At 41.5% G+C, this 13,248-nt stretch overlaps 1 pseudogene across 1 annotated transcript in view; it reads right to left on the bottom strand.

The window, feature by feature from the left end:
• Window positions 1-13,248, bottom strand: part of LOC149001943 (AP-5 complex subunit mu-like) — a 36,055-nt pseudogene that overhangs the window by 3,709 nt on the left and 19,098 nt on the right. The window lies entirely within an intron of this gene.

The following is a 13,248-nucleotide window of genomic DNA, read 5'->3' as shown; positions in this document are numbered from 1 at the left end:
CCAGCTAGGGGTGCTTGCATGGTGTGAGTAAGCCCAATTTTTTCCTACTGACCTGTGAGTCAAGGGAGAAGGAGAAATCGATCAAAGACATTGGCCCCAATGGAAGTTTCATTCTTGTGTCCTGTCCTCCTTGTCACAGGAGTAGCATGCCAGATCTTGAGCACTTTCTGTATTTGATGGCTCAGCAGCACAAAGGGATGCAGCTCCAACGTAGATGTTACAGGTGAAATCCAATGCAATGGCCTTGTAAGTTGTAACAACACCAGAATCCTCCACTAAGGTGCAGCCGTAGGAAAGAAAGAAGAATAAGAGAATAAGAAGTAAGAAGAAAGAAATGAAGACGCAGCAACAATGGACTGCAATTTTAGCTAACTCTCCTAGAATCACAGCCTCTCTCTATTTATGGATTTCATAGTCCAAAAATACAACTTGAGAAAACAGCCATCTTACCCTCTTAAAAAAGGAAATAATAAGTACATAAAATTAGAAATAACTTGAAAATAGAAACTATACTTTCTAATTCTCCTAAACCTTGATCACCAAGGAACCTTCTCCAAGAAAGGAAAGTATGTAACTCAAATTCTCCAAAACTTGTGAACCAAGTCACCATCTCTAAAATTAGAAACTCAACAACCTGAGCACTAAGGCAGCAGCCACGCTCAATGCTCCCCCTCAAGCTGGAGTATACAAAGAAAACTCCAGCTTGGACAATAATAATAAGCTTGAAAGGTAGCACCAGTCTTGAACCGTATAGCACTAGTAGACGCCAATAAACACTAGGAGTACTTCACCCAGGAGATAATCAAAAAAAAAAAAAAAAAACTCTATGTCGAACAACCCATCCAATACTGAGAACAATTCGCAATATTAAAGACGAATAAAATCCTTAAGTATAGTAGCATCAAAGGCACTTTCCAAATAATGTCCACATGTAACCTCTTGCAAGGAGGCAAAGTAGTAGTCAAAGGTGTGGGTAGGTAAAGAAACAATATTGGTTGTTGTGGACCAAGTAGGTAAAGGGTAGTATAGGTTATTACAAACCAAGTAGGTAGAAGGTAATATAGGTTACTAAGGACCACAAGCAGATAAAAGGTAGTATAGGTAACTACGGACCACAAGTACATAAAATGCAATATAAGTTATTGTAGAATACCATCTTAGGAGGATAAAGTTCTTCACCACAAAATATTCTTCAACACATTCAGAGTAGGTACAAAAAGAGTCCCCATCTCCCCCTCATGTATAGCATTACATGTGAACAATTAATGATGACTAATATCCAGTATAGGAAATTTCCAAACAGACGAGAATGACAAATAAAGGAAAAGGATGGCAAATCTGTAAATATCACAAAATTGAAACTGGAATGGCACAAATGTAATTAGAGAAATTCCCAAAAGGAAACACTAACCGGGGGGGGGGGGGGGGCAAAGAAATCCCCAAAAGGAAACACTAACTGGGGGAAAAAAGAGTAAACTTGGAATCCTAAATTTAAGGAAGCATTCCAATAATGGAAACACAAAATAAAGCAAGTTTAGGAATTAGGAAACTGAATCAGAAACCCAAATCAGGAACAAGATTCAAAAATAGAATCAGAAACCAAAATCAAGAACAAAACCAGAGAACAGAATTAGGAACAAGACCAGAAACCAAAATTATGGATAGAATAGAGTTAGAACACAAATCAGGATTTGAACCAGAATCGAACCCAAAAAGTAAATCAGAATTAGAACCAAGATCTGAACCCAAACTTTGAACCAAAAACTGATACCAACCAGAAATTAAATCAGATTTGAACCACATATCAAACCAGCAAACCAAACCAGTCAAACTAAACCAGAACCTTCTTCTTCAACAGAATGCAGTATCATCTCCCAACTCTTCCTCTTCAAAATGCTGCAACGAAATTATTTCGATTGAGTGGCACATTGGAATTAAAGAAGACGAAGAAGGGGAATACCTTTCAGAAGGGCGGCAGCAGTGTTCAAGCTTCACTAAGGAAAAAAAATTACCAATCATCTTTATTGTGAATCAGAGGCGGAAACCAGCAACTAGGGTCTTCAAGCCAACGATCAACAAAAGCAGGTTCGTCAGCAAAGTAAGGCCACACTTCTGGTAACCGAAAATCAAGAGGAAAAAGTGCAGCAAATTTTGTGAGGAAATCTGCTCCAATGGTGTTGATGCAAGAAATGTTATCTTGGCTTCAAGGTTTGCTCCCGATCCAGTTCCAGCTCCTCAGACCAGAACAAGGTGAAAGTGGGCCGCCTCTGAGGACGGGAAGCCACCTCCGACGATCTAGTTAGCTCAGGCCAGCAAATGATAAACTCCATTGAGGAGGAAAGGAAAGACCCCAAGAGATGGTGAATCTCAAGCTCTTGAAGGGTTAGAATGCTAAAGAGTGAAGGCTGGAAATGTGTAGAGCTTACCCACGTTCATACTTTGTGAGGGATTATATAAGTGAATCATACCTAAAAGAATAGCCTGCTTCATGACCCTTGGATGTTGATTTATGAGATGGAGGGTGGAGATGGCTTCTAGAGTGGCTTGCTTGACAAGCTAACTTGCTTGAGTGACCTTTACATCAGCTAGATATTTGTTGGTGGATAGATGAGTCAACATCACCTTTAGCCTTGATGTGACACCTACCCATGGTTGAGGGGACAAGAAGGTGGATGCAATCTCCAAGACAAGCTTTGGGCCACGTGATGGACTCTTTTGTCAACAAGAGCATTTAATGCCTTTTGAGGACCTTTAATGCTTCAGCTGAGAGCCTTGTCAGGGCCATTTAATGTTGAGAGGATAGTTGAGGACAGGGATACGATGTGCATCACTTTGTCCTATTCTCTGCTGGAAAGTCCCAAGAAGCTGGCAGGAAGGCAAGTCCGAGAAGTGCCAGATGATTCTCTTTGGCCTAGATTTCAGCCCTTGGACCTAGCCTTATAATCTAAGCTGGTTCCTTAGTTCGAACCATTACATTTGACCATAACAAACGGTTGCTTCGTACTGATTACAAACTAATGATTCATCAACGATTTGTTGAAGAATTTTTTTTCCCCACATGCAAATTAGCAAAAGTAACTAGAGAACTCAAATTCAGATGGCAACAAACATCAGAGACCAAAAGACAGATCGAACATCAGAAAACTCAAGAATGTAGATCAGTTGCAAAGCATCAAAACTTCCAATCGAAGTCTGAAAAGAACTACTAAAACCATAGAAAAAAATTCAAGGGAAACTCAAGTTTCGACTAGGTGAAAATGGGAAACCTAGGTAGGAAACTGGGAAATTTTGAGGAAACTTGGGACTTTTTTGTGCAAGTTTCAACATGAAGTTTCAACATGTTTTAGGGAGTATTTTAGGGTGGGACTCTGCATTTAAGCTAATTAGAGAATAAATAATAGATTGGCTGTATTTTGTTAAAAAAATCAATGTAGATATGGCATTCAATGTACATAACATCAATGTAGAGTTGTCCGAGAAGTACACTATAAACTTGACTACTTAAGTAAATAATATTTAATATATAACTTCTAACTTCAAAGCATCAAATGCAAAGTAACTGACAATAAAAGGAAAGTACAACTTAGTGCCAAAAGGAGTGCCAACAATGGATCCATCCTATGAGCTGAGTAGTACTATGCCTGTATCATCTTCTCCTCCAACCAACGAACATAGACATCCCATGACATTTTATGCCTATGGTTGTCAAAGTAATCGACAACTGTAACTTTATAAGTCTGGTCATCAACATGCCTAAGATAACCGGTCTGAGGGAATACACAATTTGGATAAGGAAGTCCTGATGGAGGAGGTATTTATCGTCGTATTTGGGGAAACATTAAAGAAACAAAAATAAATAAAAAATTTAGGAAAGCTACAAAATTTGCAGGGAAAAAGTCCCAGTTTCCACGAAATTTCTTAGGTCTCTATGAAATTTCCTAAGTTTTTACGAAATTTTCCATGTTCCCCATGAAATTTGGGAATTTTTTTGCCTCATGAACCAGCTAGTCCAGAGGTTGAACCAAGTTTCAACAGGTTTCAAGGTTTCGATCGTTTCAATCGAAACTTGGGATTTTTTTCAGTCCCCATGTTTTTCGTTTCGAGGTTCCCAAAATGGAAAATTTCGGTGGAAATTTCGCAAGTTTTGACGGAATTTTGTTCTATGACTAAAACTTCTTTTTCTTAAATGTTAAATCTTCATGGGAACCATAGTTCAATGAATAGTTTATCCCCTTCATTGAACTAGGGTTCCGTTCTTCAAACTGGAAACCTAAATCACTCTCAAACTGGAAACTGAAAAGGAGCAACCCAGGAATCAGTTTAATGCTTTTATAACATGTACCAGAATCCTCTATTGAGGTGCAGCCACAGGAAAGAAGAAGAATAAGAGAACAAGAAGAAAGAAGAAAGAGATGAAGAAGCAGCAACAATGGGTTGTGATTCTAGCTAACTCTTCTAGAATCATAGCCTCCGTATTTATAGATTTCATAGTCCAAAAATACAACTTGAGAAGCAAGCCATCTTGCCCTCTAAGAAAGGAAATAATAAGTACATGAAATTAGAAAGAACTTGAAAATAGAAACTACACTTTCCAATTCTCCTAAACCTTGATCACTAAGGAACCTTTTCCAAGAAAGGAAATTATGTAACTCAAACTCTCCAACACCGTAAACCAAGTCACCATCTCTAAAATTAGAAACTCAGTAACTTGAGCACCAAGGCAGCAACCACTCTCAACAGGCCTTCAACCCTTATCTAATGGCTAAGGCTGAATGCATAAACTCATTCAACAAGAATAACAAACTCCACCATAAATCTATTCTCTACGGCTGCGTTTGTTTGTTGGAATAAAGATGGGGTGGGAAAATTCTTGAAAAAAGTGTAGATTTTCTACTTTTCCCTTAAATCCCAAAAGTGTATATTGTTTGGTTGCTTGGGGTGGGAAAGTGAGAGACAAGCTTCCTTGAATCAAAGAAACTTGTTTAGTGAGGTGGCAGCCCAACTTTCCCACCCCAAGGCTTTTTAAAACCCCACAAATTTGGTGGAATTTTGTGAAAAAGTTTGGAAAAGTAAAAAGTGGGACCCACCACTATCACTTTTCCACAAAGCTCTTTCCTTTCCTTTCCGTTCTCCCCCACCCCACTACACATGGGGCCCACATGTTTTTTTTTTTTCCCCACCCCACCTTTGCAAACAAACGCAGCCTACATGAAGAAGTTGAGCCATCTCATGGTGTCACTTTACATTTTCTTGATAATTTTGTCAACAACAGTTCTTCAGCTTGTCAAGAAGCTTTGAATACAGATCCAAACTAAAAATAGCTTGTCAGATCCCCTTGGAGTGTTGAATGGAAGGTTCATAGAAGCAGAGGAAAATGGTGCAGCTGGCATATTCAAGATTGCCATAGGTGTGTTAGGCACATCGCCATCACTGCCCCACATGCACTAATTGGAGAGTGATTGCGCCTAGCAGAAGTTTGCTTTCACTACATACCATATCTCCCTGGTTGAGAACAATCGCTCCAAACTGGCAAAGCTAGGCTTTGTGCTGATGTTAGCCATGCCAAAAGAAAGAGATGTCATGAGAAAGGTTCTGCTTACAGTTTGCAACATATTAGCATGTGCAGAGAGGTAGGTACAGTTCAGTAAAGATGAATAAAATTAGCCTTTGCAACTTTTCTTAGTAAATGCACCAAAATTTTACAATTTTAGTAGGACTTTAAAATCAATGGGTGGACTAGTGGACTAGGGTGACAAGGAATAAGATAGAGCACGGGAAAATGCCGGAGAGGAGGAGAAGGGGGCCAATACAAAAAAAGGAGAATCAAAGTGAATAACATAGAGGCAAAAGAGAGCAACGATGAAATTATGGGAGAGAAAAGAAACCCGGGAGACACAACACGACCGAGAACCAAGGGATGCCGGGAAGACACAACGGAGGAACAATTAGGAGACATGGAAAGGAGAGAATGTAGGAAAGACCCAAGGATAGACCTAGAAAAAGCAGATAGAGTCCCAGCGAAGGCAAGACGAGAAAAGAAGGGCAGAAAATGTAGATATAGTAAGGATAGAGATGGCGGGACAGTGTAGAACGGTGGGGGACAAAGTAAGAATCCGATAACGGGGCACATCAGGGTCAACTAAGCCCAATCTATTGCCGGTAATGGATGAATTAACCAAAGACACAAGATGAGGTCCCCGGGATGCCGGATGATATTGTGTTGATGATGAGACCCAGGGGGAAAACCAAATTAGAATCGGGAGAGTAGCGGAATCAAAGGCTTAAACTAGTAGACGAAGGAATATCTAGTTGTAACAGCAGATCGGGCAGATGATGAAGTGGGATACGACGAAAAGAGATCCAAGAGTGATTGTTTTAGGACCAGGCAACAAAGAAAGAGGTGATTTAGAAGATGAGGTTTCCCAAAGAATTAAAAAGGGTGGATGAAGGGAGAGGGCACCGGGCAGGACGCATCCATAAAGCAAAGGAAAAATAGGACCGTGCCGACCAGCAGAGCACGGGCGAGGGGGCGTTAAAGAACAAGAAAACCGGGCGAAAGGGAGCAAGATGGATGAGGGCAAACAGGATGGATAAGATAAAACGACAATAGAGTTGGCGGGAGTGCTCCCAAAGGATAAGCTGAGAAAGTCGTTGAGGGGCACGGCCCGCAACGGAGACCATAAAGCCGCTCGGAGAAGTGATATAATCCATAGAAGGAACTGAAGAGCTAGGGGTGACCTAGATAACCTTAGGAGAAGTGGTGGAAAGGATATATAGCTTAGGCCTTGCTAGCATGGCCTGAACCGATTGGAGGGCAGAATCCTGGCCGACCCCATTTAGTTGGGAAAAGGCTTATTGTTGTTGTTGTTGTTGTTTAAAATCAATGGGTGGAGTAGACAGGAATTTGATAGGAAAACCCCAAGGCCCAACAAATCCACATCTACTTCCCAACTTAATTCTCCATTCATTTCTAGAATTTACAGTTCTCGGGTAAAGTTGTACCACTTCCCATTCCCTATATCTCATAACCTAAGCACCACCCCAGAAAAAGAAGAATCTTGATATTCAAATTAGAAAAGATTCTGCTTCGGTTTCTGGGATACCACAGCCCCAATGTTAGGACCCTAGGATGAGGGGCCAGGAGAGGGAGAGAGAAAATTAGGGTTGGTTGAGGGTCATAAATAGAGGGACAAGTGAGTGGGGAGGGTATTGAATATTTTATGAGAGCTTTCTTAGGCAGCCGTAGGCTGAGGGACACCGTGAGGTGTGGGGGTGACTGGCACCATAGAAACCAAAGTCTATCTTGTTAATTCTTGCAACGTTGTATTAATTTTCCAAGATATTATAAGGATCTTATCAACTGGCATCAAAGCATTCACGATCCAGGGAGGTGATGGCATTGCCTTCTTTTTCTGGTGAAGGAGTCAGAGATGGATTCTAGAGGTTCTTCTCTTCTGCTGGGAGAACCAGATCGAGGAAGAGCAGTGGTTGGGGGTGGCAATCCAACATCTGGAAGGAGAGGCACTTGACTGGATTTATCGCAAGAATTGGACGGCATTTACTTGGACGGGATTCAAAGAAGCCCTGAGGAGTGAGTTTAGCGACGGGAAACAACCGAGATCAAATCTGGAGATAGACACCAACCAGGTTGGATCAGAGTATAGTATCAATGTGAATGAATCGCCAAATCGGGCTGTAGAGAAGGTTGGAAAGACAAAGATAGGACTGAGTGAGGATACCTACCGGACCATAGTGGAGGAGCAATATTCTGCGGTAACTTCGAGATGTGGTGAAGTGAAGAAGCAAAGAAGAAGGCCAGGTTCAGTCGGCGGCAAGTTGCAGGTGGCAAGAATTTCTGTTCGTAGGAAAGGGAGAAGACGACGCAGGTTGAGGATTTTTAGGGTTGGTTTGAACTAACTCAAACTGGTTTAGGGGTTCGGTTCACTCATTAAGAGTCCAGGTACTTCTAAATTGGGCCCAACTCAGGTACACTTATCCTCCCACATAGGGCCCAAACTAACCAAATTTAAAGATTGGGCCGCTTGGTTCCCAAAGAAACCTCCTTGGGCCCAACCTATTTCATTAACCCCAAGCCCATCTCATTTCATTAACCCATTCAAACGAATTATCTTGGGCCTATTCCACTTTTATGACCCAAAGCCCACCTATTTTGATTATTAATTTCGGCCCAATTAAGGCTCAACCCAATACTCAGTTCAAACCAATGAACCAGCGGTCCGACCGAGCCAAGAAGGGGACATGCCAACGTCTTCAACCTCTTGAAATTGAGATGGAAAGAGACGCTGCGAGAATGGGGCAGCAGCGATGGAGATCTGGACTTGCGACACCCTAAGGCGGAGACACAGCGCTCGCTTCCGGCGAGTTTGCGGGGGTGCGACCTATTTTTGGAAGAGGTGTTGGAGACATTACGAAATTCAATACACCATCTTCAAAACAAACTCTGCATGGGACTGCCGATTGAAAATCATTTAAAGAAGAAAATTTATGAGTTGCAAAAGCATAACATTTCCTCATATGATTTGCTCATAAATAGGATATCAGATTTGTGTAAGTGCCATACTGTTGCTAGAGAATGCTCGTTAGGGGATCAATCGGCAAAGTCTTTTGGTTGATCGTGGTGATATTCTTGCTGCTTCGGATAGCGATGGAAAATCGGGAAAAAAAAATGTGGCAAGCATGTGAATATGCGTCTCTGGTGTCTAGCAAGCATGTGAGAGCTAAATTTCATCAAAATTTCCATCACCTTGAAAACAAGGTGAATTTCGAGGGGCTGGTAGTGTTAGGACCCTAGGATGAGGCCAAGTGGAGGAGAGAGAGAGAGAGAGAGAGAGAGAGAGAGAGAGAGAGAGAGAAAATTAGGGTTAGTTGAGGGTTATAAATAGAGGGACAAGTGAGTGGGGAGGGTATTGAATATTTTATGAGAGCTTTCTTAGGCAGCCGTAGGCTGAGGGACACCGTGAGGTGTGGGGGTGACTGGCACCATAGAAACCAAAGTCTATCTTGTTAATTCTTGCAACTTTGTATTAATTTTCCAAGATATTATAAGGATCTTATCACCCCACTTCAAAAGAAGGAAAAAAAGGTCGATCCAAACAAAATACTCGACTTGGAATCTTCACTACCTAGATACCTAAAGGTTGAGAAGTTTAATTGATGAAGTACAACAAAGAACCAAAAAAACTGACTTGGGTATCTAAATGAAGATGAATCAGCTCCAATCAAAACTTTGGTTTCATAAATAGTTAATTCTTTTAGGTTCATTCATTGAGTTTATCTTGTAATTTTTATTTTAGAACCCATGTGGGTCTCAATTAAACATTAGGATTACTAGGTTTAAGTGTCTTGTAATTTATCTTTAAATACTCATGTAATCATCATTTATTTTGATTGAATAGAAAAGAATGATTTGAAGCTAAAGCTTGTTTGTGCATCTGCATGCTCCTCATCTTCCCCCTGCTAATTCTACATATGAAATTTCTTCTTTCCTCCTCCACCTTATGTCACACCCATTGAGTGGTACCAAAGCCAGATTGAGAGAAGATTACTCCCTTCTTCTCCTTTTTGAACTTTGGGTTGTAGCAACCATGTCAGAAGATCACATTGACATACATAAGCTATTCCAGAAACTGGCTGAAAGTCAACCCCCCCCCCCCCCCCCCAACCAAAAAAAAAAAGGAAAAGGAAGGAGCAATTACATTTTTGAGAGACTTCAGGTCATGATTGAGAAGACTGGAGCAAAATTTGACAAGTGACTTCTAACTTCAATGAAATTCTTGCAATTTTGAAGAGAACTGAAGCACAAACTGCAGCTAATGTTCTAAACATGATACCACTTAATGGAGGCATAGAGGAGGTGAAGAAGAAAGGTAGAAGAGAGAAAACCAGAGAAGAGCTAGTGTTGCAGAAATATGGAGAAGAAATTCCACAAGAAGGGAGGGACGGGGAGAGGGGTGCACACACATGCACAAACAAGCTTTAGCTTCAATTAGTTATTTTCTATTCCATCAGAATAAATGAAGATTATAACTAATTAAAGTGCCTAAAGATACATTAAGATATTCCTAAACCAATAATGCTAATCCTTAATTAACAAAGACCAAGGTTGTCGAATCAATGTCAAAGGGTTTGGCTGGGTGTTTTTCTGGTGCCAGCCACCAACCTAACACACCAACCCTCCTCCTTTTCCTGGGCTGGCAAGTGGCAGCAACCACTGTAGGAGTTAATTAAAACAAAGTCACAGATTCTAAAATAAAAACTACAAGATGACTACATGACTAAACCTAAAATAACTAAATATCCTATTAAACCCAAATTTAATTGTAACTGATTTATCTCTATCTGGATACCTAAGTGGGTTTGGATCAGTCCAAGGCTGAGCTGCATCACCATCCCACCACCTGTCTGTGTTAGTGCTATGAGTGGTGCTCCATAGGGACTAGGGTTACTCCACCAACCCCTACAGCCCCTAAATTGATCCATGGATATTGGACATTTTACAAATTTCGTGGTGTCCTAGGTCCAGGTCCAATTTATTCCAGCTAAGTGTTAGGACCCTAAATCTACTTTTATTTTCTCATTCGAGTTAGTATTTTGTGATTTATTGCAAAGTCCTTGTCTAGATGTAATTCCAAGTATGTGTTGGAATCCCCTAGTTTGAGTCTACTTTTTATTAGGACTCCATGTCTACTCTCAGAATCCAAAATAGATCTCACTATGGTAAGTTATGATAAAGTCCTTGTTTATCTGAGAAGTCTTTAGTCAAGTTAGAGTCACACTTAGAGTCACACTTAGAGTCACTCTTAGAGTTCTAATTTGAAGTCCAGTAGGTTCGTAGTCTGAGTCTTATTTTGTTCGTTTTTTCGGCTAAAGATAAAGCCTCTGTTCTCTATAACACGAGTTGATGAGAGTTCGGAGACAAGAGAGTTGTGGGTTTCCTTTGGGAAGCTCTTCAGCCTCTGTTCTTCAATTTCAGCAGCAATTCAACAACTCCAGCAGCTTCATTCATTCTCTAAGTAAAGAACACAGCCCCTTCCTAGCCCTCTCCCCCTTCTCCTAACCTACCCTCAAGCCCATCAGTCCTTCTTCTTCCTGCGGCAGCAGCAAATCCCCTCCCCCTTCAACCCTAGATTCCCTAAACCTCTTACCCCCTCCCTCACCCTATAGTATTGCACCTTTACCCTCCCCTTAACCCTACTTTTAGTTTCATTAAAGGACTTCATCCATTAGGCTTTCAAATTTTCAGCAATTTGTCATCAAACTCCAGAAACCGTAAACCCTAACTTACTAGAAACCCTATATCTCTCAAATTGCTCAACCAAACTTCAAAGTTCAAATCCTTTTAGGATTATCATCTCCCACTTCTATTCTACCACTCCCTCACTCTAGTTGACTTTCCTAAGAGTCCTAACCCAAGTAGGCTACCAACCAAACCAAAATCCATTAGGAAAATTATGAAGTATCATGCACAGCCCCTCCACCATCCCAACTGAAACCCTAGAACCTTATTTAGAACCCTAGCTTGAGCATTCACTTTTGAAAAGACATGACAGCAGCACCCAAACCTTATCCTGCATTCAACCATGAACCCATTAAAGACCCAACCCTAATTCATAAATTCAGGCTCGAAATTACTGTTACAGCATAGTGTTGAACTTAAAAACCTAATCCCTTCAACCTAAGCCTGGTTGAAACCTTCTAGACATAACCCTAACCCTTGCAAACCCTAATTCCCTTTAGAATCCTACAATTAAAGGCACCCACAACCCTAGAAAACTGCTGGATCCCTTAGACAGGATCCTGGTATGAGCCCAATTCTAGGGCTATGATCCTGTGAGCTAAACACACTCTAGAATTCGGTTTAAATCAATGGCCAGCTATTATTCCTAATCAACTCTCTAACTTGTCTTGCTTTCTAACCCAAGTTGTGCTTACCCAAAAAAGAAAACTTAATGGGCCCGTTTGATAATGTTTTGTGGGTGAACAAATAATTAATTAAACAAGCTCCCAAGGAGAAACACCAAAACAAGTTTACCAATGTAGTCACAACCATAGCATGGCGGCGACAACGCCGACACAGGCGAAGCGCCAGCGCGGGGGCGACACGACTCCCCCAGCGACACGAACCCAAATGTCGGCGACAATCGCCCGGCGGCGAATGCGCGAAAAGCGAAACGCCGAAAACGGCGAATACGCACACGCCATATATAACAGCCTTTCGCTTTTGCCAAGGAGGGGCCCTAAGCGGGACCCCCGACCGCGGCAACAAAGTGAAGCAGACCAACCAACATAGGATAAGAATGTAAACAGACACCTTTACACGGTATTTGTGTCTCTTTGCATATTTACAAGTTATAGAATTTCCAAACTCCGGCCCGCAATAGTTGGACAGGCCAATATAAACTTTAGGTTAGGGAGTTTAGGTCAAATACCCCCAATGTGTTTATTGGCCTCAAATTAGGTTACACGCAAATTTCTGTCAAATGACCCCAATACCCCGAACGGGGTCGATTTTCTCGAACCCTACCAAAGTCGAGCGACTTTGGCGACATGTCGCCCGTGTCGCCGTGTCGCCAGAGTCCGACACGGCGACACGAGTCGACATGTCGAACTTTGGTCACAACTCACAAATGGAGGAGCCTTGAAAAGTCATGCCCAACCAAATCCACGTCAAAGAGAAGAACTCTTGTCAGTCTAGGCTGGCATGTGGCCAGGATTCCTCTCCAGATGGATCCAACAGGGGCATGCGAAGAAGAGATGATCTAGATCTTTAGTGGCATTCCAGCAGGGACTGCAGTTAGAGAACACCCTAATGTGCCAGTGCAGAAGGAAGGCTTGAGTGGGAAGGCAATTTGAGAAGACCCTCCAGATAGAAAAGCTGTGCATAGGGATTTGGTTTTTGACCAAGCAAAGTTCTTCCAATTGACAGATATTTTGCTTTATGAGAATATGAGATGCCAAGCTGAACAGTGAACATGCCAGTGGATAAGACTTGCTAGGTGAGTTTGTCACAAGAGCCAAAAGGGTTTCTTTGGATATGGGAAACCATGCTCCAAAGTTCATTCACTATATGATGTATTGGTGGAGGGGTGCAATCACCATTTGGACCCACAGTAACATTTCTATTCTGAAACACATGTTTCCACTTAAAACATTTTTTCTGTTTCTCAGCTGAAAAAGAAAAGGTTCTTGAACCAAAATTGGTTTTTGGTAAACCTGTTTCAAAACTCT

This window comes from Hakea prostrata, chromosome 10, assembly GCF_041222555.1.
Source record: "Hakea prostrata isolate BN-2017 chromosome 10, UWA_Hpros_2, whole genome shotgun sequence".
Lineage (NCBI taxonomy): Eukaryota > Viridiplantae > Streptophyta > Magnoliopsida > Proteales > Proteaceae > Hakea > Hakea prostrata.
This window is presented reverse-complemented; position numbering and strand designations above follow the sequence as displayed.